Source organism: Bombina bombina, chromosome 6, assembly GCF_027579735.1.
Source record: "Bombina bombina isolate aBomBom1 chromosome 6, aBomBom1.pri, whole genome shotgun sequence".
Taxonomy (NCBI): Eukaryota; Metazoa; Chordata; class Amphibia; order Anura; family Bombinatoridae; genus Bombina; species Bombina bombina.
In genome coordinates, this window is record NC_069504.1 from 470,471,782 (window position 1) to 470,497,307 (window position 25,526).

The 25,526-nt window shown below is 38.9% G+C and overlaps 1 protein-coding gene across 1 annotated transcript in view; it reads right to left on the minus strand.

Annotated features, from left to right (window-relative positions):
- SCAPER (S-phase cyclin A associated protein in the ER) overlaps positions 1–25,526 on the minus strand; it is a 907,354-nt gene that overhangs the window by 516,362 nt on the left and 365,466 nt on the right. The window lies entirely within an intron of this gene.

Consider the following 25,526-nt stretch of genomic DNA (forward strand, 5'->3'; position numbering starts at 1 on the left):
CACCCTCAAGCTTAATTGCCTATTGCGGAGGCTGTTGTTCCAAGGATCACTCAAGCGGTGACATGGCGTGAGGAGGATACGTCCTCCTTGTTTGAGAAGGAGCGGACCCAGAGAGCTCCAGTGTAAAAAAAAGTTTTGTCAGCACCAAAAGTACCAGATCTGAGAATGTCCTCCTCATCTGCAGCCCTTACCTTGTTTTCATCCGCAGTGGGTACAGATGCCTTTCTGACGATGAAACACAGAATGTTCAACATCAATCTAATAATGTTTTTCCCCTGCTGGCAGAGACTTTTCTTTGTAGACAATAGTTCTGTTGATGTAAAGTCTGGAGTGAGGTAAGATAAGTAGGTGGACTGGGACTGATACAGCTTCATGCCCACAAATATGCATGCCATGATTCAACTGTCATAGCACTATTAATTTAAATTACAATTTTCATGTGCAATTTTCCAGATTCTGTCTTCCATATGCACCTACTTGAGGAAATCTATATGTTTTTGTAATTGTTTCTTAATAGTAGCAGTTGTTTGTAAGAAAATTGACCAATTTGATATTGTTGTGCTTCATAATTTTCCTGGACTGTTGGTGAGAGGATTACACTACCACAGTTTTTCAGTCCCTCTGTGTACGTTAATTTTTGGGAGTACTATTACTATATTTGTAAACTTCTACACATGCAGCCTTTTTCTTGTCACATTCAATTTGGAGATCAGGAGTTGGATAACGTTTTTTTAGCTGTTACCTGTCCCAGCTGTTAGCTGTTACCTGTCCCTCTATATGGCCAAAATACTGAGAAACAGAAATGTTATTCTAAGTTATTATTTGATCTCCAATTCTCTTATGTGGAATAGGTGATGTGGGAGGTATAGTCCCCCTCATATTCTCATTTAAAAGTATGCATACAATTTGTAAGTTTATGCTATGCTTTTTAGAGTACCAAAAATATTAAAATTTTTTCTTGAAACATAAAATGTTTCCCATCAATAATTCACATATGGGGGTTATCCTGTTTCTTTATTGTTGTTGTGCATACATCTATGTTATACGTTAGTGCATATGTTTTCTTATGTTGGATAACCTTATAACTGAGAAATGGGGAACTCTATAACTCTTAATTTAAAGTGCATTGTGAAGGTTTTTAAAAGCTCCAGTAACTTTAGAAAAGACCAAACGGAAGGGCTACAAACAGTGGTGGGAATCAGACATTAGCAACAGATGCTTTAACTTCTATATAATACAAAAATTTAGGAAATTTGCGGTGTGATTGTTAGAACCCTTACACTTTCCTCCTCACTGGTTTAACTCCTTAAAAACAATTGTCTATATCAAATTACAAGACTGTAGCATGCCTTGATAGTTATAAGTCTAAAGGGGCAATTTATCAAATATTGTATACTCTGCTGCTGGTATAACAAGAAATTGGAAACACATTATGGGTATAATAATTTTATAGTATACTGTCCCTTTAAGGAAGATGATGGGATCACCCAACCATGGTTCTTTAGAAAGAGGTTTGCATTTGTAAACAAATGCATCACAGATGAATGCGTTGGAACTTGGCAGATCTAATAAGAGTCCTCTGATATCTGGTCAGACAAACTGTTGCACCACAGTGCAAAGGCTGCTCCCACACAGGCTATACTAAACGCTGGTCTGTATAAGAAACCTGCTTGATGAAAAGCTTTCCCGCTCTCAATCTTTACCTCCTTCTAGTGGCCAGAAGTTAAATCCTAGACAAAATGTACTTGCAGACTCTTAACACCTTACGAAATTTAAATTTCAAACAACTTTACAGTTTACTTGTATCTAATTTGCTCCATTCTCTTGGTATCCTTTGTTGAAAAGCATATCTATATAGGTTCTGGAGTAGCAATGTACTACTGGAACTAGCTGCTGATTGGTGGCTGCATATTTATGCCTCACATGATGTGTTCATCTAGCTCCCAGTAGTGCAATGATTTCTTACCAAAAGTAGTTTCTTCTGACATCAATGGAGAAATTGTGGTTCTTTCTCAGAAGTTATTGCTAAAATAAACAGGGCCTTTCAATACAGTAGCTAAATGCCCAACCTAAGCATAGGATAGATCTGCAAAAACTCCTGGAACCAAAATAAGGTACCAAAGAGGAGAAATTGTTTTAATCACTGGTCTTATCCAGACTGAAGCTTAAACAAAGCACTGAATGACATGGAATTTAGCAACTTCCTTTTGGAATAATACTAAAAGAGCAGAAATTTGACCCTTTAAAGGGCTAGCAGAAAAGCCCTTATCCTCTTTAAGAATTCCAGGAATTCTAAAGGAATACAAGCTAAAACCTTTTTTTGAAAAAAACTTTCCAAATCTTTTTTTCTGGTCTGAAATAAGGTTTCAACTACAGCGTCAGAATATACTCCTTGTTTTAAAAAAATTAGGTTCAAGTTAAGAAACTTGAGATCTTGATGAAAGAAGGTTTTTTTTTAGACAGAAGGTGGTGTCGTAGAGGAAGAGACCACGGAAGAAACTGGACATTTGTATCAGATCCACAAACCAAATTCTATGTGGCTACGCTTGTGCAATTAGAAATACTGATGATAGCTTCTGTTGGAAGCAGGCTATCACTCTTGGAAACAGAACAGTTGAAGAAAGTATGTAAGCAAGATGAAATGACCAGGGACCTGCTAGGATACCTTGATCTTGTAAAGATAGTTGTTTACATCTGGGATATAAATTGCATAAATTGTAGAGAGATTGTTTTCTGACCAGTTAAAAATTTGTGAAACCTCCTTCTTTGGTAGGGCACTGCGAGTTCCTCCTTGCTGTGACATTGTCTAATTGAAAACGCAGATAAGACTCTTCTTAAAGGGGAGACCAGCTTTGAAGGACCCTGAAAATTGCACTGAGTTCTAGGATATTTATTGGTGACCTTGACTCCTGAGGAAACTAAATTCCTTGTGTTCTCCTGGACCCCCATAATGCACCCCAACAAGAGAGACTTGAGTCTTTATTTACCATTGTACAGGTTGGGTGACTAAAGGAAGACCCCAGATAAATATATTGGTGATTTATCCACCAGAACAAAGACTCTCTCACTTGGAATCCAAGAGGATTCTTTAAAAAAAGGTGAAAATAGTCCTTGCACCATAGATGTAGTATGCCGAGCTGAAGAGGTCACATGTGAAACCCTGCATAGGAAAAGAGACTGACGCTGCTATCATCATACCCAACACTTCCGTGCACCGTGCTACTGTAGAATTGGAAAGAGTTATACAAGCTGTCTGAACCTTTGATCCATTAAGAAAAAGTCTAAAAAAAAGTTAAATCAATAATGACTAAGGAAAGATACCCTGACTAGAGGAAAAAACAGAAATCTTTGGAGTTTGGAATGTTGATTCTCCAGCCATTTCTGCAAAGAAACAACAAAATTTTGTTTGCATGAGATACAGTTAAAGATAAAGATGGAGCCTAAAACAAGATGTCATCCAGGTAAGAAGCCACCAAAATATCTTGAGCCCTTAATAACGACAGGAGTTTCCCAGAACTTTGGTAAAAAGTTGAAAAGCTGTAACTAGACCAAATGGGAGAGCAGCAAACTTTAAGTGTTTCTCCTGAAAAGCAAACCTCAGAAACTGGTAATGGACTTAGAGGATAGGGATGTGAAGGTAAACATCCTTAACATCTAAAATGGACATATACTGTCCATCCTGAACCAGAGGGAGATTAGTCTGAATTGTTTCCTTCTTTAAAGTAGAAACCCTGAAAAACTTGTTTATAGTTTTTAAATCTAGAATAGGCTTATTTTTCAATAAAAAGGTTTGAAGAAAAACTCTGGCATCATACCAACACTGGTACTGAAACTATCATTCCCATGGTCTGAAGCAGCTTGAAGAAAGGCATTTGCCTTTACAGGGGTCCTTTGCCCATTTTGTACCCAATGAATACTATGTTTAGAACCCAAGGATCTTGAACAGACTGAGACCAGACATCCTGAAAAAGGTACAATCTGCGTGCTACCAGAAAAGAATCTGGCCGCACCCTCATGCAGATTTGGAAGAGGAAGAAGGCCTTTTTGGACTGTTTAGCCTTGTTCCGATTGGGATTTGACTTCCAGGAAGGTCTGGAAGACTCAGTTTTCTATGAAGAGGAAGTAGATTTTTAGCTCCTTGATTGACGAAGGAACAAAAACAACTGATTGCTTGTATGAGCAAGCAAAGCTCATTTTCCTCCAGTCACAGTAGAAATGATTGAAACTAGAGTAGGCCCAAAAAACAAATTGTTCCCTGAAAAGGGAGATAAAAAGTCTACTCTTGGAAACCATATTTTCCGACCATGATTTCAGCCACAAAGCCCATCTGGACAGAAGAGCTAACGCCATATTTTTAGCATTCATTTTGATTATATGAATAATTGCATCACAAATAAAGACATTAGCAATTTTTATAAGTTTCAACCAATGTTGAAAATCTTCCTCTACAGAATCTTCTAATAAGTCATCAGATAGATTAAATAGAGGCTGCAGTGACCAATTCCTGATCATCTGAAATTACTTTGCATTCAGAAGACAAATCTAATGAGTCATATTCTGAAACAATAACAAGGTGACTAGCTGATCTAATATTTTGAGAATCAGAGGTGCTAGATAAACTGACTGGAGTAAACATGTTTAGGTTAACAAGGGTATCCACAGGCACCAGGGATCACACCAGATTATGAAGTTCGTCTCTTACTTATCCATGACTGACATACAGCCTACGTCCCTATCAGCAGCATGGCTCATATGGGACATGCCTAATTGCAGCATGGATTATCAGAGGTACCAGTCAGGGAACTGTGTAAAGCCTGCAGAACAGTGTAAGCTCATTTGATATTTTTATCTTGTAAGTGTGAGTATATGCACTTTTTTACTGACCTACTAATAAATACTTCATAAAGAATTTACACCACTGCCTCTTCTGCTTAAATTCATAGTATTCACACAATAGAGATTCACAGGATTATTCCCTAACATAGAAGGCTGCATTGACTATAAGGGTTTTTATCAGAATTCCAGTGGTTTCTACCTTACAACCCAGAGCAACGACTGGAAGACAACCATCACTTGTTTATCAAGTACTGTACTTTATTACACTCATGCGATTTTAGAGTCATATCTTCATGTTAAGAAACCCTATGTCTCTATCTTTTACACTCTAATGAAAGGCACTTCTATAAGGGATATTGCATGTCTTTGAACATTTTGATTTGCCTCATATTGAATTGACGGTGTAAATCAGAACTGGTGGGGACCCATTTATACAGATGTTGTAGTGGGAGGTGCTTTATCTTACATACCTATTTATAAGCACATGTATTTTTGTTTTGTTTATGTTAATTGTGCAAGGCTTCTGTATTTATTGGTCCTTTAAGTACTCTTGGAGCTTTGGGAATCTTTTGCTTTGTCCTAGTGGTCAGGAGGTGGTTTAATTAAAGGTACAGTCAACACTAGAATTTTTGGTGTTTAAAAAGATAGATAATCCCTTTATTACCCATTTCCCAGTTTTGCATAACAAACAGAGTTATAATAATACACGTTTTACCTCTGTAATTACCTTGTATCTAAGCCTCTGCAGACTGTCTCCTTATTTCAGTTCATTTGACAGACTTGCATCTTTGCCAATCAGTGCTCACTCCTCGATAAATTAATGTGCGTGAGCTCAATATTATCTATATGAAACACATGAACTAACACCCTCTACTGGTGAAAAACTGTCAAAATGCTTTCAGATAAGAGGTGGCCTTCAAGGTATAATAAATTAGCATATGAACCTCCTAGGTTTAGCTTTTAACTAAGAATAAGAGAACAAAGCAAATTAGTGATAAAAGTAAATTGGAAAGTTGTTTAAAATTACATGCCCTTTTTGAATCATGAACGATTTTTTTGGACTTGACTGTCCCTTTAAGAGCAAGAAGTAAGATTCAAGAGAGATGCTTCCTGTAACAACTCAGATGTCATCAAAGCTGCTAGAGCTAAAAGTATATTCTGTAGGGGTACAAAAAGCCACGTCAAGGTCCTCTCCAATACCTGAGACCCTAAAACAGCCACACAATGCAAGCTTTCAAATCCAAACAAACTGAAAACAAGGGAAGGGTGCACAGGAATATGTAACCACCCTAGACATATACAAAACACGGAAGGGAACTGCACTCTCATACCGGACCGGGTACACATCCCATGACCCTGCAACATGCTCAGCCCTGGGTGCCACTGGCACTCACAGGAAGCTGTGCTGTCCCCAGAGCCACAAGCAGTTAACCCCAGACAGGTCTGGGTGCAAGAACCATAGGGAAAATTACAAAACAAATTAATACAACACACAGAGAAAACCCAGCACTCACTTACAAGCTCTCAGCTAAGATTTAAAAGCAAAAATGGAAAGGTTAGTCACCGCATCTGGCCAAATGGGACAAGCTCAGGTACCACGTCAAGGTCCTCTCCAATACCTGAGACCCTAAAACAGCCACACAATGCAAGCTTTCAAATCCAAACAAACTGAAAACAAGGGAAGGGTGCACAGGAATATGTAACCACCCTAGACATATACAAAACACGGAAGGGAACTGCACTCTCATACCGGACCGGGTACACATCCCATGACCCTGCAACATGCTCAGCCCTGGGTGCCACTGGCACTCACAGGAAGCTGTGCTGTCCCCAGAGCCACAAGCAGTTAACCCCAGACAGGTCTGGGTGCAAGAACCATAGGGAAAATTACAAAACAAATTAATACAACACACAGAGAAAACCCAGCACTCACTTACAAGCTCTCAGCTAAGATTTAAAAGCAAAAATGGAAAGGTTAGTCACCGCATCTGGCCAAATGGGACAAGCTCAGGTACCACGTCAAGGTCCTCTCCAATACCTGAGACCCTAAAACAGCCACACAATGCAAGAAGTAAGATTCAAGAGAGATGCTTCCTGTAACAACTCAGATGTCATCAAAGCTGCTAGAGCTAAAAGTATATTCTGTAGGGGTACAAAAAGCTTGAAATTCAGCGGCTGACTGAGTATGTATTATAAATTAAAAATTTCAGTACTAATGTCTACTGAGCACAGCTGATTCAGAAAAGGGTTGATAAAGCTCAGTTGTGTTTTTTTTGGTAAAGCCATCATGCTTAAATTTAATACGACATAGAACAAGGTAATCCAATGAAATCTTATGTAACAGACATTTTGACCCAATAGTAGGCTAAAGATGTAGACCCAATGAAATCATGACTTGACCAATAGGGCAGAATTTACCTCACCACTTATCTTTATATATATATATATATATATATATATATATATATATATACAAAACACGGAAGGAAACTGCACTCTCATACCGGACCGGGTACACATCCTATGACCCTGCAACATGCTCAGCCCTGGGTGCCACTGGCACTCACAGGAAGCTGTGCTGTCCCCAGAGCCACAAGCAGTTAACCCCAGACAGGTCTGGGTGCAAGAACCATAGGGAAAATTACAAAACAAATTAATACAACACACAGAGAAAACCCAGCACTCACTTACAAGCTCTCAGCTAAGATTTAAAAGCAAAAATGGAAAGGTTAGTCACCGCATCTGGCCAAATGGGACAAGCTCAGGTACCACGTCAAGGTCCTCTCCAATACCTGAGACCCTAAAACAGCCACACAATGCAAGCTTTCAAATCCAAACAAACTGAAAACAAGGGAAGGGTGCACAGGAATATGTAACCACCCTAGACATATACAAAACACGGAAGGGAACTGCACTCTCATACCGGACCGGGTACACATCCCATGACCCTGCAACATGCTCAGCCCTGGGTGCCACTGGCACTCACAGGAAGCTGTGCTGTCCCCAGAGCCACAAGCAGTTAACCCCAGACAGGTCTGGGTGCAAGAACCATAGGGAAAATTACAAAACAAATTAATACAACACACAGAGAAAACCCAGCACTCACTTACAAGCTCTCAGCTAAGATTTAAAAGCAAAAATGGAAAGGTTAGTCACCGCATCTGGCCAAATGGGACAAGCTCAGGTACCACGTCAAGGTCCTCTCCAATACCTGAGACCCTAAAACAGCCACACAATGCAAGCTTTCAAATCCAAACAAACTGAAAACAAGGGAAGGGTGCACAGGAATATGTAACCACCCTAGACATATACAAAACACGGAAGGGAACTGCACTCTCATACCGGACCGGGTACACATCCCATGACCCTGCAACATGCTCAGCCCTGGGTGCCACTGGCACTCACAGGAAGCTGTGCTGTCCCCAGAGCCACAAGCAGTTAACCCCAGACAGGTCTGGGTGCAAGAACCATAGGGAAAATTACAAAACAAATTAATACAACACACAGAGAAAACCCAGCACTCACTTACAAGCTCTCAGCTAAGATTTAAAAGCAAAAATGGAAAGGTTAGTCACCGCATCTGGCCAAATGGGACAAGCTCAGGTACCACGTCAAGGTCCTCTCCAATACCTGAGACCCTAAAACAGCCACACAATGCAAGCTTTCAAATCCAAACAAACTGAAAACAAGGGAAGGGTGCACAGGAATATGTAACCACCCTAGACATATACAAAACACGGAAGGGAACTGCACTCTCATACCGGACCGGGTACACATCCCATGACCCTGCAACATGCTCAGCCCTGGGTGCCACTGGCACTCACAGGAAGCTGTGCTGTCCCCAGAGCCACAAGCAGTTAACCCCAGACAGGTCTGGGTGCAAGAACCATAGGGAAAATTACAAAACAAATTAATACAACACACAGAGAAAACCCAGCACTCACTTACAAGCTCTCAGCTAAGATTTAAAAGCAAAAATGGAAAGGTTAGTCACCGCATCTGGCCAAATGGGACAAGCTCAGGTACCACGTCAAGGTCCTCTCCAATACCTGAGACCCTAAAACAGCCACACAATGCAAGAAGTAAGATTCAAGAGAGATGCTTCCTGTAACAACTCAGATGTCATCAAAGCTGCTAGAGCTAAAAGTATATTCTGTAGGGGTACAAAAAGCTTGAAATTCAGCGGCTGACTGAGTATGTATTATAAATTAAAAATTTCAGTACTAATGTCTACTGAGCACAGCTGATTCAGAAAAGGGTTGATAAAGCTCAGTTGTGTTTTTTTTGGTAAAGCCATCATGCTTAAATTTAATACGACATAGAACAAGGTAATCCAATGAAATCTTATGTAACAGACATTTTGACCCAATAGTAGGCTAAAGATGTAGACCCAATGAAATCATGACTTGACCAATAGGGCAGAATTTACCTCACCACTTATCTTTATATATATATATATATATATATATATATATATATATATATATATATATATATACATATATATATATATATATATATATATGTATACTCTAACTTTTTGTAGAACTCAAATATATGAGAGGAAATTGAGTAAATATGTTTGGTAGAGGAACATTCCATTTTTTTTCTGAAGCTGTCTTTTGTACACACTTCCAGGAGCAGAGAGCGTCTAAAAAATCTCTCTTTCTGATAAACGTACTATAGTTAGGAATTCCAGTAATGAAAGTTTGATTTGCTGAGACTCCATGTTTCCAGCTAAGTCTGCTATCTACTAAGATAGTTATCCATAAAATTGCTTGTTCCCAAAAGATCGACCATAGCAATGTGCAATGTGTTTCTGTCCATTGTCAGATATGTCTGTTTTCCTACATCAATAAAGGACATAAAATCTAATATAAGATACAGCTTCACAATGGTCGAACTTTCATTGCTGTATTTAGTAGATGATCTTCAAAATGTAGAAACTAGTTTGTATTCCAATACATTTATCAGTAACAAACACATTTTCAACAGGTCGAAAGGCATAAATGTCCGCAAATCCTTTAAAAAGTTGCTGGAAAAGTTTTCTGACTGATTGGAATAACAACGCTTGGCAACAAATGCAAGGTGTAGAGAGTTTCAATGGCACAAATGCATTTAAAAGTGTTAAGTTAACTGTATAGTTGTGAGATTTGGAATAAGTTTGAATTTGAAAACCCATTACGATAAACTTTGCAAGGGAATTCAGATTTATTGGAGTATATTCATTTGTTCACACCGAAGTTCAATAATTCCATTATATAAAATATTACAAAAGTTTTACTTGTAACCATAAATCACTGTGGGGAAAAACTAACGGCGAGATTGCGAGTTTTGCGGTAACAGGGGTGCAGTGCTAACAAGCCTTTTTTTTTCACCGCTCCATTAAGACAACGCTGGTATTACAGGTTTTTTTAAACCTGGCGTTATACGCAAAAAGTTGAGCGTAGAGCAAAATTTAGCTCCACATCTCACCTCAATACCAGCGTAGCTTACGGTAGCGGTAAGCTGGCTGAATATGCTTGTGCACAATTTTCCCATAGGAATCAATGGGGCAGATTCAGCTGAAAAAAAAAAGCAGCGTTCAGCTCCTAACGCAGCCCCATTATACATGATTCACTGCCCATATTAGAGGCTGATGATGGACTCAGAGAGATTGTGCAAGCAGGTTGTGGTTTTGTGTCTCGCAAGGCAAAAACTTTGGGTAACCTCTTGTCTCCTTCTATGCTGCCTAGAATAAAAAAGGAAAATTGGCTTTCATTAAAGCCTGGTTTTCATAAATGCAATAGCACCAGATGTAAATCATGTGCTCATGCTTTATTTGGAACAGAGTTTAAATCACAAGTCACAGGTAAAATCTATCAGATTGAACAATATTCCACTTGTAACTCCACATATGTCATTTACTTACTTACCTGCAGGGGGTGCTATAAGCAATATGTAGGACTCACTACACGCCCCCTGAAAGACAGATTTTTGGAGCATCTTAGGTCTATTGAAGACCCATACTCTACAACTCCTGTGTCACTACATTTTAAAAAAGAACACCATTCTGATACTTCACTTTTGGCATTCCAATGCATCCAATTTATTCCCAGACACCCAAGAGGAGGTAATAGAGAAGAAATTCTCAAAAAAAGGGAAGTTTTTTGGATTTTCCAATTGGAAACTGTTGTGCCAAAGGGTTTGAATTCAGAATGGGACATTAAATTATTTGTCAAATAAATCCAAAAGTCACAAGATACTTTTTGCAAACATCTATTTCCCCTTATGAATTTATATTAATTTTTTTTCCCCTCTTTTTATTGCTTCTTAAATAATTTTTAATAAAGAGCATATGATATGTATTCTATAGCTTACAAAGAGTATAAGATTTTTCTAGGGGTATTAATTAATCACAGTATGTTACTTTAAAATGTTTGCATTTATGTCTAGGCTAACTTGTCATATTACAGCATTTACACCTAGCACATTCCCACCTTTTTTACCCTCATTTTTTCACAGTGAGCTTTAAACAGTTGTCAATTAATGTAATTAATAGGTCTCTATCATGATTGGATGTAGGAAAACAGGGAGTTGCTTCACAGGTGTATTTAGCTCTAGCGTATTAGCCATTAGTTAGCAGGTAGTCATTGAAAAAGTTAAGTCAGTATTTCTATACGAAACATGTCTGACTAAGCCTGTATACACTTATATTTGGATGTCAAATAAAGACATTATTGCTTTTTACCAGATTGTGTAGCTGTTCCTTTCTGTCATCAAGTTTGCTGTTGCCTTTGGTTGAAGTCTTCTGGGAGAGTTGGAGACCGGGTGCCTTCCTGTGCTTGTTGGTCTGTATTCTGGTATTGAGCGTTGGATGGAACGCTCGTGAGTGGCACCGGTGGATGACATCAGCAGAGGACAAGCTAGCAGAGAGCAGAGGGATACAGACGTGCAGCTGAACATACAGCGTGAAGACGGCTGATCAGACTGGTGCGGTCATACTGTGGGTGAGACTGGTGTCCTGAGCACTGCCTGTTTTTGCGGTTTGGTTTTATATATATATATATATATATATATATATATATATATACTCTAACTTTTTGTAGAACTCAAATATATGAGAGGAAATTGAGTAAATATGCTTGGTAGAGGAACATGCCATTTTTTTCTGAAGCTGTCTTTTGTACACACTTCCAGGAGCAGAGAGCGTCTAAAAAATCTCTCTTTCTGATAAACATACTATCGTTAGGAATTCCAGTAATGAAAGTTTGATTTGCTGAGACTCCATGTTTCCAGCTAAGTCTGCTATCTACTAAGATAGTTATCCATAAAATTGCTTGTTCCCAAAAGATCGACCATAGCAATGTGCAATGTGTTTCTGTCCATTGTCAGATATGTCTGTTTTCCTACATCAATAAAGGACATAAAATCTAATATAAGATACAGCTTCACAATGGTCGAACTTTCATTGCTGTATTTAGTAGATGATCTTCAAAATGTAGAAACTAGTTTGTATTCCAATACATTTATCAGTAACAAACACGTTTTCAACAGGTCGAAAGGCATAAATGTCCACAAATCCTTTAAAAAGTTGCTGTAAAAGTTTTCTGACTGATTGGAATAACAACGCTTGGCAACAAATGCAAGGTGTAGAGAGTTTCAATGGCACAAATGCATTTAAAAGTGTTAAGTTAATTGTATAGTTGTGAGATTTGGAATAAGTTTGAATTTGAAAACCCATTACGATAAACTTTGCAAGGGAATTCAGATTTATTGGAGTCGATACTTTTGTTCACACCGAAGTTCAATAATTCCATTATATAAAATATTACAAAAATGTTTTACTTGTAACCATAAGTCACTGTGGGGAAAAACTAACGGCGAGATTACGAGTTTTGCGGTAACATTTTTTTTCACCGCTCCATTAAGACAACGCTGGTATTACAGGTTTTTTTAAACCTGGCGTTATACGCAAAAAGTTGAGCGTAGAGCAAAATTTAGCTCCACATCTCACCTCAATACCAGCGTTGCTTACGGTAGCGGTAAGCTGGCTGAACATACTCGTGCACAATTTTCCCAAGCAGCGTTCAGCTCCTAACGCAGCCCCATTGATTCCTATGGGGAAACAAAATTTATGTCTACACCTAACACCCTAACATGAACCCCGAGTCTAAACACCCCTAATCTTACACTTATTAACCCCTAATCTGCCGTCCCCGACATCGTCGCCACCTACATTATAATTATTAACCCTTACTCTGCCGCTCCGGACACCGCCGCCACCTATATTATCCCTATGAACCCCTAATCTGCTGCCCCCAACATCGCCGAACCCTACATTATATTTATTAACCCCTAATCTGCCCCCCAACGTTGCTGCAAAATACCTACACTTCTTAACCCCTTATCTGCCGCCGCCAACGTTGCCGCCACTATAATAAAGTTATTAACCCCTAAACCTAAGTCTAACCCTAACACCCCCTAATTTAAATATAATTTAAATAAATCTAAATAAAATAACTACAATTAAAAAAATTATTACTATTTAAAACTAAATACTTACCTATAAAATAAACCCTAAGCTAGCTACAATATAACTAATAGTTACATTGTAGCTAGCTTAGGGTTTATTTTTATTTTACAGGCAACTGTATTTTACAGGCAACTTTGATCGGAACAGCCAATAGAATGCAAGCTCAATCTGATTGGCTGATTGAATCAGCCAATCGGATTGAACTTGATTCTGATTGGCTGATTCCATCAGCCAATCAGAATATTCCTACCTTAATTCCGATTGGCTGATAGAATCCTATCAGCCAATCGGAATTCGAGGGACGCCATCTTGGATGACGTCATTTAAAGGAACCGTCATTCGGCTAGTAGGCGTCGGGAGAAGAGGATGTTCCGCGTCAGATGGAAGATGATGGCTCCCGAAGAAAGAAGATTGAAGATGCCGTTGATAGAAGACTTCATCCGGATCATGGACCTCTTCAGCTCCCGCTTGGATGAAGACTTCAGCCGGATCATGGACCTCTTCAGCTCCCACTTGGATGATGACTTCAGCCGGATCATGGACCTCTTCAGCCCCCCGCTTGGGCTTGGATCAGGACATCGGAGGAGCTCTTCTGGATCGATCGGTGAACCTGGTATGGTGAAGATAAGGTAGGAAGAACTTCAGGGGCTTAGTGTTAGGTTTATTTAAGGGGGGTTTGGGTTAGATTAGGGGTATGTGGGTGGTGGGTTGTAATGTTGGGGGGGGGTATTGTATGTTTTTTTTTACAGGCAAAAGAGCTGAACTTCTTGGGGCATGCCCCACAAAGGGCCCTGTTCAGGGCTGGTAAGGTAAAAGAGCTTTGAACTTTAGTAATTTAGAATAGGGTAGGGCATTTTTTTATTTTGGGGGGATTTGTTATTTTATTAGGGGGCTTAGAGTAGGTGTAATTAGTTTAAAATTGTTGTAATATTTTTCTAATGTTTGTAAATATTTTTTTATTTTTTGTAACTTAGTTCTTTTTTATTTTTTGTACTTTAGTTAGTTTATTTCATTGTATTTATTTGTAGGAATTGTATTTAATTTGTTTATTGATAGTGTAGTGTTAGGTTTAATTGTAGATAATTATAGGTATTTTATTTAATTTATTTATTGATAGTGTAGTGTTAGGTTTAATTGTAACTTAGGTTAGGATTTATTTTAAAGGTAAATTTGTAATTATTTTAACTATTTTAGCTATTAAATAGTTCTTAACTATTTAATAGCTATTGTACCTGGTTAAAATAAATACAAAGTTACCTGTAAAATAAATATTAATCCTAAAATAGCTATAATATAATTATAATTTATATTGTAGCTATATTAGGATTTATTTTACAGGTAAGTATTTAGCTTTAAATAGGGATAATTTATTTAAGAAGAGTTAATTAATTTCGTTAGATTAAAATTATATTAGTGTTAGGGTTAGACATAGCTTTAGGGGTTAATACATTTATTAGAATAGCGGTGAGCTCCGGTCGGCAGATTAGGGGTTAATAATTGAAGTTAGGTGTCGGCGATGTTAGGGAGGGCAGATTAGGGGTTAATACTATTTATTATAGGGTTAGTGAGGCGGATTAGGGGTTAATAACTTTATTATAATAGCGGTGCGGTCCGCTCAGCAGATTAGGGGTTAATAAGTGTAGGCAGGTGGAGGCGACGTTGTGGGGGGCAGATTAGGGGTTAATAAATATAATATAGGGGTCGGCGGTGTTAGGGGCAGCAGATTAGGGGTACATAGGGATAATGTAAGTAGCGGCGGTTTACGGAGCGGCAGATTAGGGGTTAATAATATAATGCAGGGGTCAGCGATAGCGGGGGCGACAGATTAGGGGTTAATAAGTGTAAGGTTAGGGGTGTTTAGACTCGGGGTACATGTTAGACTGTTAGGTGCAGACGTAGGAAGTGTTTCCCCATAGGAAACAATGGTGCTGCGTTAGGAGCTGAACGCGGCTTTTTTGCAGGTGTTAGGTTTTTTTTCAGCTCAAACAGCCCCATTGTTTCCTATGGGGGAATCGTGCACAAGCACGTTTTTGAGGCTGGCCGCGTCTGTAAGCAACTCTGGTATCGAGAGTTGAAGTTGCGTTAAATATGCTCTACGCTCCTTTTTTGGAGCCTAACGCAGCCATTCTGTGGACTCTCAATACCAGAGTTATTTTAAAGGTGCGGCCAGAAAAAAGCCAGCGTTAGATACGCGGGTCCTTACCGACAAAACTCTAAATCTAGCCGTTAGGGTTTATTTTATAGGTATTTAGTTTTAAATAGGAATAATTTATTTAATTGTAGTAATTTTATTTTGTTGTATTTAAATTATATTTAAGTTATAGGGGGGGTTAGACTTAGGGTTAGATTTAGGTTTAGGGGTTAATAAATTTAATATAGTAGCTACGAAGTTGGGGCGGCAGATTAGGGGTTAATAAATGTAGATAGGTGTTAGGGACGGCAGATTAGGGGTTAATAAAATGTAACTAGTGTTTTCGATGCGGGATTGCTGCGGTTTAGGGGTTAATATATTTATTAAAGTGGCGGTGATGTCCGGTCGGCAGATTAGGGGTTAAAAACATTATTTAAGTGTTTGTGATGTGAGGGGGGGGCCTCGGTTAGGGGTTAATAGGTAGTTTATGGGTGTTAGTGTACTTTTTAGCACTTTAGTTAAGAGTTTTATGTTACGGCGTTAGTCCATAAAACTCTTAACTACTGACTTTTAAATGCGGTAGGAGTCTTGACAGGAGAGGGTCTACCGCTCACTTCTTCCAAGACTCGTAATACCGGCATTAGGCAAATCCCATTAAAAAGATAGGATACGCAATTGACGTAAGGGGATTTGCGGTAAGCTAGAGTCGCGGAATAAAAGTGAGCGGTACACCTATACCTGCCATACTCGTAATACCAGCGGCCGTTAAAAAGCAGCGTTGGGACTTCTCAATGCTGCTTTTTAAGGCTAATGCAAGACTCGTAATCTATCCGTAATTTTGCTAAAGAACTTTATTTTCTATGTATCTCAAGTTAAATTTATCTAATACATTTTTTTTTTCATATTTTATAGATAACGTAACATTTAAATCATTCCAAATGGAAAATGACTCCTTAACTGTCAACAACACTTTTTGTATCAAGACTTATAAGGTCACTAATTTTTTATTTATGATGGCTCAAAATCCACTTTTCCAAAAAGAAGTTTTGAGGTTCATGCTGTCTAAATCTTCCATTAACAGCATTTAAAGTCCTATTACAAATCCAGTTAATGTACCGTACAGCTTCCCAAACTTTTAGTCAGCTACCTCACTACACACAGTCCCTTTCATAAGATGGTTTAATTGTCTGCAGATGTACAACTGCAGTTGGGTGTCTGTATGCAGACAGACAAATTTAAATATATGCACCAATTCTGTTTGCTTCAGCAAGAGTGTAAACCAGGAGCAGATTCTCTTGGGTACATTGAATTCTTGAAAGATATGTAGGATCAAGTATCAGATATGTCAACCTTTTCTAAAAGAAAAATCAGTCTGATGTAATCAATTTGGAAAGTAATCCAAATAAAGAAATATTGCCATTACTATATTGCTATGATATGGTATACAGCACATTATTACATATTATAGATGTATATGTAAATATATATATATATATATGTGTGTGTATATATACACTATATATATATATATATATATATATATATATGTGTGTGTGTGTATATATACATATATGTATATATATGTGTGTGTTTATATGTATACACACACACATATACATACACACACACATATATATATATGTATACATATATATATATATATATATATATATATATCCAAATAGCGAAAGGATGCACTCTTAGAACAATAAAATATATATAAACAGAAGAAAACAGCAATCAATGGGCTTGAAAGCAAAAGATGTCCTTTATTCAAGTGACGTTTGGGGCATACACCCCTTCATCAGACCAAGTTCGGTGTATGCCCTGAAACTTCACTTGACTAAAGGACATCTTTTGCTGTCAAGCCCAGTGAGTGCTGTTTTCTTCTGTTTATAGTTTGTGAGAGTGCATCTGTCTCTACCTTTATGATATATATATATATATATATATATATACATACACACACATATACACACATATATATTTGCAGAAGATGACAATTGGTCAAAATAACAAAAAGATGCAATGTTTTCAGACCTTGAATGATGCACAGAAAACAAGTTAATACTCATTTTTAAATAGCACAGTACTAACTAAGCAAGAGTTCAGAAATCAATATTTGGTGGAATAACCCTGCTTGACTAACACAGCTTTTATGTGTCTTGGTATGCTCTCCACCAGTCTTTCACATTGTTGTTGGGTGACTTTATGACACTCCAGGCGCAAAAATGTAAGCAGCTTGGCTTTGTTTGATGGCTTGTGACCATCCATCTTCCTCTTGATCACATTCTAGGTGTTTTCTATGGGGTTCAGGTCTAGCCAGGACAGGATCTTGATCTGATGGTCCTCCATCCACACCTTGATTGATCTGGCTGTGTGGCGTGGAGCATTGTCCTGCTGGAAAAAACAATCCTCAGAGTTGGGGAACATTGTCATAACAGAAGGAAGCAAGTTTTCTTCCAGGATAACCTTGTACGTGGTTTGATTCATGTGCCCTTCACAAAGAATAATCTGCCCAATTCCATCCTTACTGAAGCAACCCCAGATCATCACTGACCCTCCATCAAATTTCACAGTGGGTAAGAGATTTGCAGGCCTCTCTAGATCTCCGTCTAACCATTATACAACCAGGTGTTGGGCAAAGCTGAAAATTGAACTCATCAGAGAAGATGACCTTACTCCAGTCCTCTACGGTCCAACCTTTATGGTCTTTTGCAAAACTCAGCCTGGCTGTTTTGAACCGTTCTCGCCGTGCCCTTTACCCCAGCTGCAATTTACCATTCTATTTGTAGGTCACACAATGTAATACTACAGTTGTTGAATGACATTTGAATGAGTTGGCGGTCATCCTAGGCAGTGGAGAGTCCTTTTCACCCTCTGCTTGTCTGTAGTTTTGTTGTATACAATGTCTGCTGCTTGACCTTGTTCTTATGAACCGCCGTCTTTCAAATTTGAAGGATGGTGTCACAAATACTGCTATATCTAACCTTTCCACCTTAACTCATTGGTAACACCTCTAGCTGTGATGTCATTTACCTTTAAATCACACCCACTTTTTAGCAAACATTTTTGAGTAAGCTCTCATGCTGTATTCACAGCTTATTTCTAACTATCAAATAACTTATACAACTTTAGCCACTTTGGCTTTGGATTCAATACTAAAACTTACCTGTCAGCTCTCACTGAGCCTCTGTGTCTGCCTTCAATCAAGCTTCACTGTCTCTGCATCTCTGCACACCTGTCTCCCCTTCCCAGAATTGAACCCGCCTTTCTCTAGCTGCAGTGTGACAAAAGGATTCTACAGATTTGCTGCAGACTTACTACAACAGCATAACTGGTGTAAGGAATATAGTATTTACTTCTTATACTGTTGCTTGCAAATATGGCTTACAGATCATGTAAACTGAGTTAAAGTACACCCTGCTCCATATTAACTGCATTATTCCTAGTTTAGCTCTAGACTTCTGACAGAGTTAAAGGAATATAATGCTACAAACATAAATCTCACAAACTACTAAGCTGTTTCACAAACTAGCCTTCAGCAGTTGTGGTTCACTACATTATTAAGAAGTTTATGTTGCTCTGAATGTTACAGATGGAAGCAGCCTAATGCTCACTGTATCCCTCTGCCAGTAAAGTCAGAACTGAACCCTTCCTTTCCTCATTAAAAACTTTCGTTTTAACTCTTTTGGCATGGTCAATAGTTATTTTTTTATTCCAACTACTTTTGAGGTACTATTAGCACTGTTTTTGAAAACCAACTGGTCCTATTGCAAGAGGATAGTAGTGATAACCACAGCAGTAGTATATATAATATAATTAACACTCTAAATTACAATATTTGTATTTGGAATGTTGGAGAAATGTTGTCAGTAGTACAGAATAATAATAATAATAAAGTTCATTTTACTCAAACACATAACTATAAAAAATAAAACCAGAGAAACTGATAATTTCGCAGTGGTCTCTATACTGTAATTTGTTTTTAATGGAAATCCATTCACCCACTATTTCCTATGATGAACGTCTTCAGGGCAGCAGAATAGCAGCTAGACAGATAAAAGTTAAAGCAGTAGCTAGAGATACTAATACAAGTCAGCAGCTGCACAAACAATATTTTTTTTCTTTACCTAGGCCAAGACTGTCAAAGAACAAAAGCGAAGTTTACATACTTATTGGATGACACAGGAATCCATCAATGGCAAGGGCATTGCTGAATCATTCTTGAATAATTTCTACCTGCAGAAAAACCTTTCCTGCCTTTTAACTTCATGAACAAATCAACAAATGCTTTTCTCATATCCATTAGTTCATTCATTGGGGTTGATGTATCAGTGTCTGTCCGACAGACATCGCTGAATGCTGACATTCTGGTGAACAGCTTATGCAATGCCGCCCCCTGCAGATTCACGGGCAATTGGCTGCTAGCAGGGGGTGTCAATCAACCCGATCGAATAGGATCTGGCGGATTGCAGACCGCAGCCTCAGAGGCAGCGACCAATTATGGAGCAGTGGTCTTAAGACTGCTGCTTCATAACTGCTGTTTCCGGCGAGCCTTCAGGCTTGCACGGAAACAGGGGCATCAGGGGCCATTCAGCCCTTGATAAATCGGCCCCATTGACTCATTAAAGGGACCACTTATTTATCATATTTCTGACTAATACAAAAATATTCCAAAAAATTCTTAATATTAGCATTTGTTTGAAAATGATTGCATAGAGTAAAAATATTCAGATAATTTACAAGTTAGAAATTAAAGAAACTAAAGAGGAAATTGTATTGGTCCATTCAGTATCAGTTAGAAATTAACATTTTTTTCTGGTCTGGAACTAGGGACAAGAGTCAGTTTCCAGCTGCTTATATATTAAAGGCTGGGAACAGTAATATAAGATAGGGGGAATGCTAGCTGGTAGGAGGGGGGTTCTCAGCTTGCTCACTGCTACTGAGGAAAAAACAACTTTAAAACAGTTGTAGAGGTGGTATTGTACTATATTATACAATTGTTTTTATTTTACTTACTGGTATGCTTGAAGATGTAAAGGAAACTTTTACAAAAGATACAAATGATTTACCTGAATATTACCTATCTATTCAATTTAATATGTATACTAACATCCCTATCTGTGTAACACTGAGATGGTTCTATTGACAGACCATCATTTATCTCTACACAATACACTGTAGTGAAATTAAATGTAATGCACCATAAAATCTCTACACAAAGCTAAAGGGACAAAGGCTACAATAAGAAAGCATTTTAATGTATGATTAGACTATGTTCCTACTGCACTGTGCACTATAGTTTGTCTATGCCTATATGTTTAACCCAACACTAAGGTGTTTACCACATAGCTAAAGTGAGGTTTGGAAGGCAGGCAATACACTATGGGCAAAGAGCTGAACACAGCCGCTAAGCCAGTAAGAGGTCACATAGGTGCATAGCAACCAATAGCCAGCCATGTTCAGTTGGGGATTGGAAGTGTATTGAATTAGAGGATTTTATTACTGTAGCTTTGTTTATTTAGTTCTTCCACTGCAAAGTGAAAAATGTAATGGGAATAAAGTGCAAAGTGGAAAACTTCTACCATAATTATAGATGTTGACATTACTAGTTTAGCCCATCAAATGTTCAGGCAAATAAAGAAACTGAACCTTATTTATTTCACAAAAATTGCATTACTATGAATGAGGGAAAGATAAAGTATAAGTGCCAGGTTTTGATTCTGGCTCATTTACCAGTTTTAAAAACACGGTGTGTGAGTAATTTGGAATTAGTGTAGGTAAACGTTTGCTATATAAAGAGAATCAGTCAGAAAGACAGATGGCTGCTGAATACCAGGGTTTAAAGCGCATTACGAGATCATACACACCAATGACATATATTTTAGATGCCTTTCATATCTAATGTGATAATGGTGGTAATGCTGATCCTTCTCCACCAACACCAGCGCTCTGCAAGTAACAAACAAGGTAAGACATCTGCCCAGCATTTGCTTACATTTCAATAAAAACCAACAAAAGTTCCTAAAGCTCTATTATCTTTTAATAGACTGGCGGGAAAACATTGATATAGAGGACAAGCTTATTTATCACTGTATCAATATGACTTAGGGCCAGATTCTCCAAAGTTCTCTGGGCTGGTAGGATTCTTTAAAAATACTCGCCGGTACTTCCATGGTGGAATTCTATAAAGCTTTTTTTTTTACCCTGAAAACATTGTGTCTCGCCAAGGGGCGTATACTGCATTTTCATATGGGTAAGAGATGCATATATTACAAAAGTGCACAATAAAAATGGTAATTTAAATATCATACACAACGAATAATCGAACCATTCACCATTAGGCACATTAGTAAAGTTTAAACATATACCGGGGTTCTCCCTATGTACTTCGCTCTCCATTGCAAACTTTTACATAGCAGAGAGCTCTCATTATTTCTTTGGGTGAAATCTCGCCAGGACAGCCCTTTTTTTTTATAGAATTCCATGACGGCTGCCCCTGACTGAGTGTCAAGGCTGGCAATTATTTTTAGAATCTGCCCTTAAAGGGCCATGATACCCAAATGTTGGAACACTTGAAAGTGATGCAGCCTAGCTGTAAAAAGCTGACTAGAAAATATTAAAAAAAAAAAAAGTTCCTCATCCCATTGTAAAGGACTTCTAAGCAGTAAATCAGTATGTCTGTCCCGGGAAAGCTAAGGGATTGAGACTTGTGTACTCTAATGTTATTTCACTATTCAGTTTAAGAAAGTTTACTAAGAAATCTCATGAGAGTTAAATGAAAGATTTCATGACCTCAGCACTGCTGATGCTGATTGGCTGCTGTTCATTTCTCCATTTTTTATTTATTTTTACCTGCAGCTGAGCAGCAGCGGAGTATACCTTTTTACACAGAACTTACTCTGCTGAGCTGAGGAAATTGTGAGGTAAAATATCTTCCTTTTTTACATAGAGATGCTCAGGTGATATTTTCCTGTCAGCTTTTTACAGTTATACTGCATCCGTTTCAAGTGATTTAGTATATTAGTATTATGTCCCTTTAAGTACCTGTAAAGATGAATCTGTACCAATAACATCAGTTTTGAGAAGCAACACAAAAAAGGAAATTTATTCTTATCTGATAAATTTGTTTCTTTTACGATACGATGAGTCCACGGATTTCATCCTTACTTGTGGGATATCGCCTCCTGGTCAGCAGGAGGAGGCAAAGAGCACCACAGCAGAGCTTTATATATATAGCTCCTCCCTTCCCTCCCACTCCAGTCATTCGGCCGAAGTTAGGAAGAGAAAGGAAAAGCCAAGGTGCAGAGGTGACTGAAGTTTAACAAATTAAAGACCTGTCTTAGAAAAACAGGGCGAGCCGTGGACTCATCGTATCGTAAAAGAAACAAATTTATCAGGTAAGAATAAATTTCCTTTTCTTTTACAAGATACGATGAGTCCACGGATTTCATCCTTACTTGTGGGATACAATACCAAAGCTATAGTACATGGATGAACGGGAGGGACAAGACAGTTAACCTAAACGGAAGGCACCACTGCTTGAAGAACTTTCCTCCCAAAAACAGCTTCAGACAAGGCAAAAGTATCATATTTGTAGAATTTGGAAAAAGTATGAAGCTTTGCAAATCTGTTCAACAGAAGCATCATTTTTGAATGCCCATGAGGAAGCCACAGCCCTAGTGGAATGAGCCGTAATTCGTTCAGGAGGCTGCTGTCCAGCAGTCTCATATGCAAAACGGATGATACTCTTCAGCCAAAAAGAAAGAGAGGTAGCCGTAGCTTTCTGACCCCTACGTTTCCCTGAAAAAACGACAAACAAGGAAGACGATTGACGAAAATCCTTAGTTGCCTGTAAGTAGAACTTCAAGGCACGGACCACATCCAAATTATGTAACAGACGCTCCTTCTTAGAAGAAGGATTAGGACACAAGGAAGGAACCACAATTTCCTGATTAATATTCTTGTTTGAAACAACCTTAGGAAGAAAACCAGGTTTGGTACGTTACACCACCTTATTAGAATGAAAAATAAGATACGGGGAATCACATTGTAATGCTTAAAGCTCAGAGACTCTGCGAGCAGAAGAAATAGTAACCAAAAATAAAACTTTCCAAGATAACAACTTAATATCTATGGAATACATAGGCTCAAACAGAACCCCTTGAAGAACATTAAGAACTAAATTCAAACTCCAAGGAGGAGCAATTGGTCTAAACACAGGCCTGATTCTAGTCAGAGCCTGACAAAAAGATTGAACATCTGCCAGACGCTTGTGTAACAAAATAGACAAAGCAGAAATTTGTCCCTTTAAGGAACTTGCTGACAACCCTTTCTCCAATCCTTCTTGCAGAAAAGACAAAATCCTAGGAATCCTAACCCTACTCCATGAGTAGCCCTTGGATTTGCACCAATAAAGATATTTACACCATATCTTATGGTAAATCTTTCTAGTAACAGGCTTACATGCCTGAATCAAGGTATCAATGACCGAATCAGAGAACCCTCGCTTAGATAAAATCAAGCGTTCAATCTCCAAGCAGTTAGCTGCCGAGAAACCAGATTCGGATGATGGAAGGGTCCCTGAATGAGAAGGTCGTTCCTCAAAGGAAGCTTCCACGGTGGCTGAGATGACATCTCCACCAGATCGGCATACCAAATCCTGCGAGGCCTCGCAGGAGCGATGAGGATCACCGAAGCCCTCTCCTGTTTGATTCGAGCAATTACCTGGGGAAGGAGAGCAAATGGAGGGAACACATAAGCTAGGTTGAACGACCAAGGCACTACCAAGGCATCTATCAATTCGGCCTGGGGATTCCTGGACCTGGATCCATATCTCAGAAGCTTGGCATTCTGACGAGATGCCAAAAGATCCAACTCTGGCCTGCCCCATCTGAGAATCAGATTGGCAAATACCTCAGGATGGAGTTCCCATTCCCCCGAATGAAAAGTCCGTCTGCTCAGAAAATCCGCTTCCCAGTTTTCCACTCCTGGAATGTGGATTGCCGACAGATAACAAGAATGAGCCGCCGCCCACTGAATTATCTTGGCTACTTCTGTCATCGCTAAGGAACTCCTTGTTCCTCCCTGATGATTGATGTAAGCAACAGTCGTAATGTTGTCCGACTGGAATCTTATGAACTTGGCTGAAGCCAACTGAGGCCAAGCCTGAAGCGCATTGAATATTGCTCTCAACTCTAGGATATTGATGGGAAGTAGAGACTCCGACTGAGACCATACACCCTGAGCCCTCAGGGAGTTCCAGACTGCTCCCCATCCCATCAGGCTGGCGTCCGTTGTCACTATCACCCATGAGGGTCTGCGGAAGCATGTACCCTGGGATAGATAATCCAGCGACAACTACCATAGAAGAGAGTCTCTTGTCTCCTGATTCAAATTTATTGGAGGAGACAAATTTGTGTAATCTCCATTCCACTGTCTGAGCATGCTCAGTTGCAGAGGTCTGAGATGAAAACGAGCAAACGGAACGATGTCCATTGCCGCTACCATCAATCCAATTGCCTCCATGCACTGAGCCACTGATGGCCGAGGATTGGACTGAAGGGATCTGCATGTATTCAGAATCTTTAACTGTCTGACCTCCGTCAGAAAGATCTTCATGGATAGAGAGCAATTAGATTTCCCAAGAAAGGAACCTTTGTCTGTGGAACTAGCAAACTCTTTTCCAGATTCACTTTCCACCCGTGAGTCCTCAGAAAGGACAGAACAATGTCGGTATGAGACTTTGCTAGCTGATAAGACGACACCTGGATCAGAATATTGTGCAGATAAGGCGCCACCGCAATGCCCTGCAGTCTTAGAACCACCAGCAGAGACCCCAGAACCTTTGTGAAAATTCTGGGTGCCGTGGCCAGACCGAAAGGAAGAGCCACAAACTGAAAGTGTTTATCCAGAAAGGCAAACCTCAGGAACTTGTGATGATCTCTGTGGATAGGAACATGAAGATATGCATCCTTTAGATCCACGGTAGTCATAAATTGACCCTCCTGGATCAATGGAAGAATGGTAGGAATAGTTTCC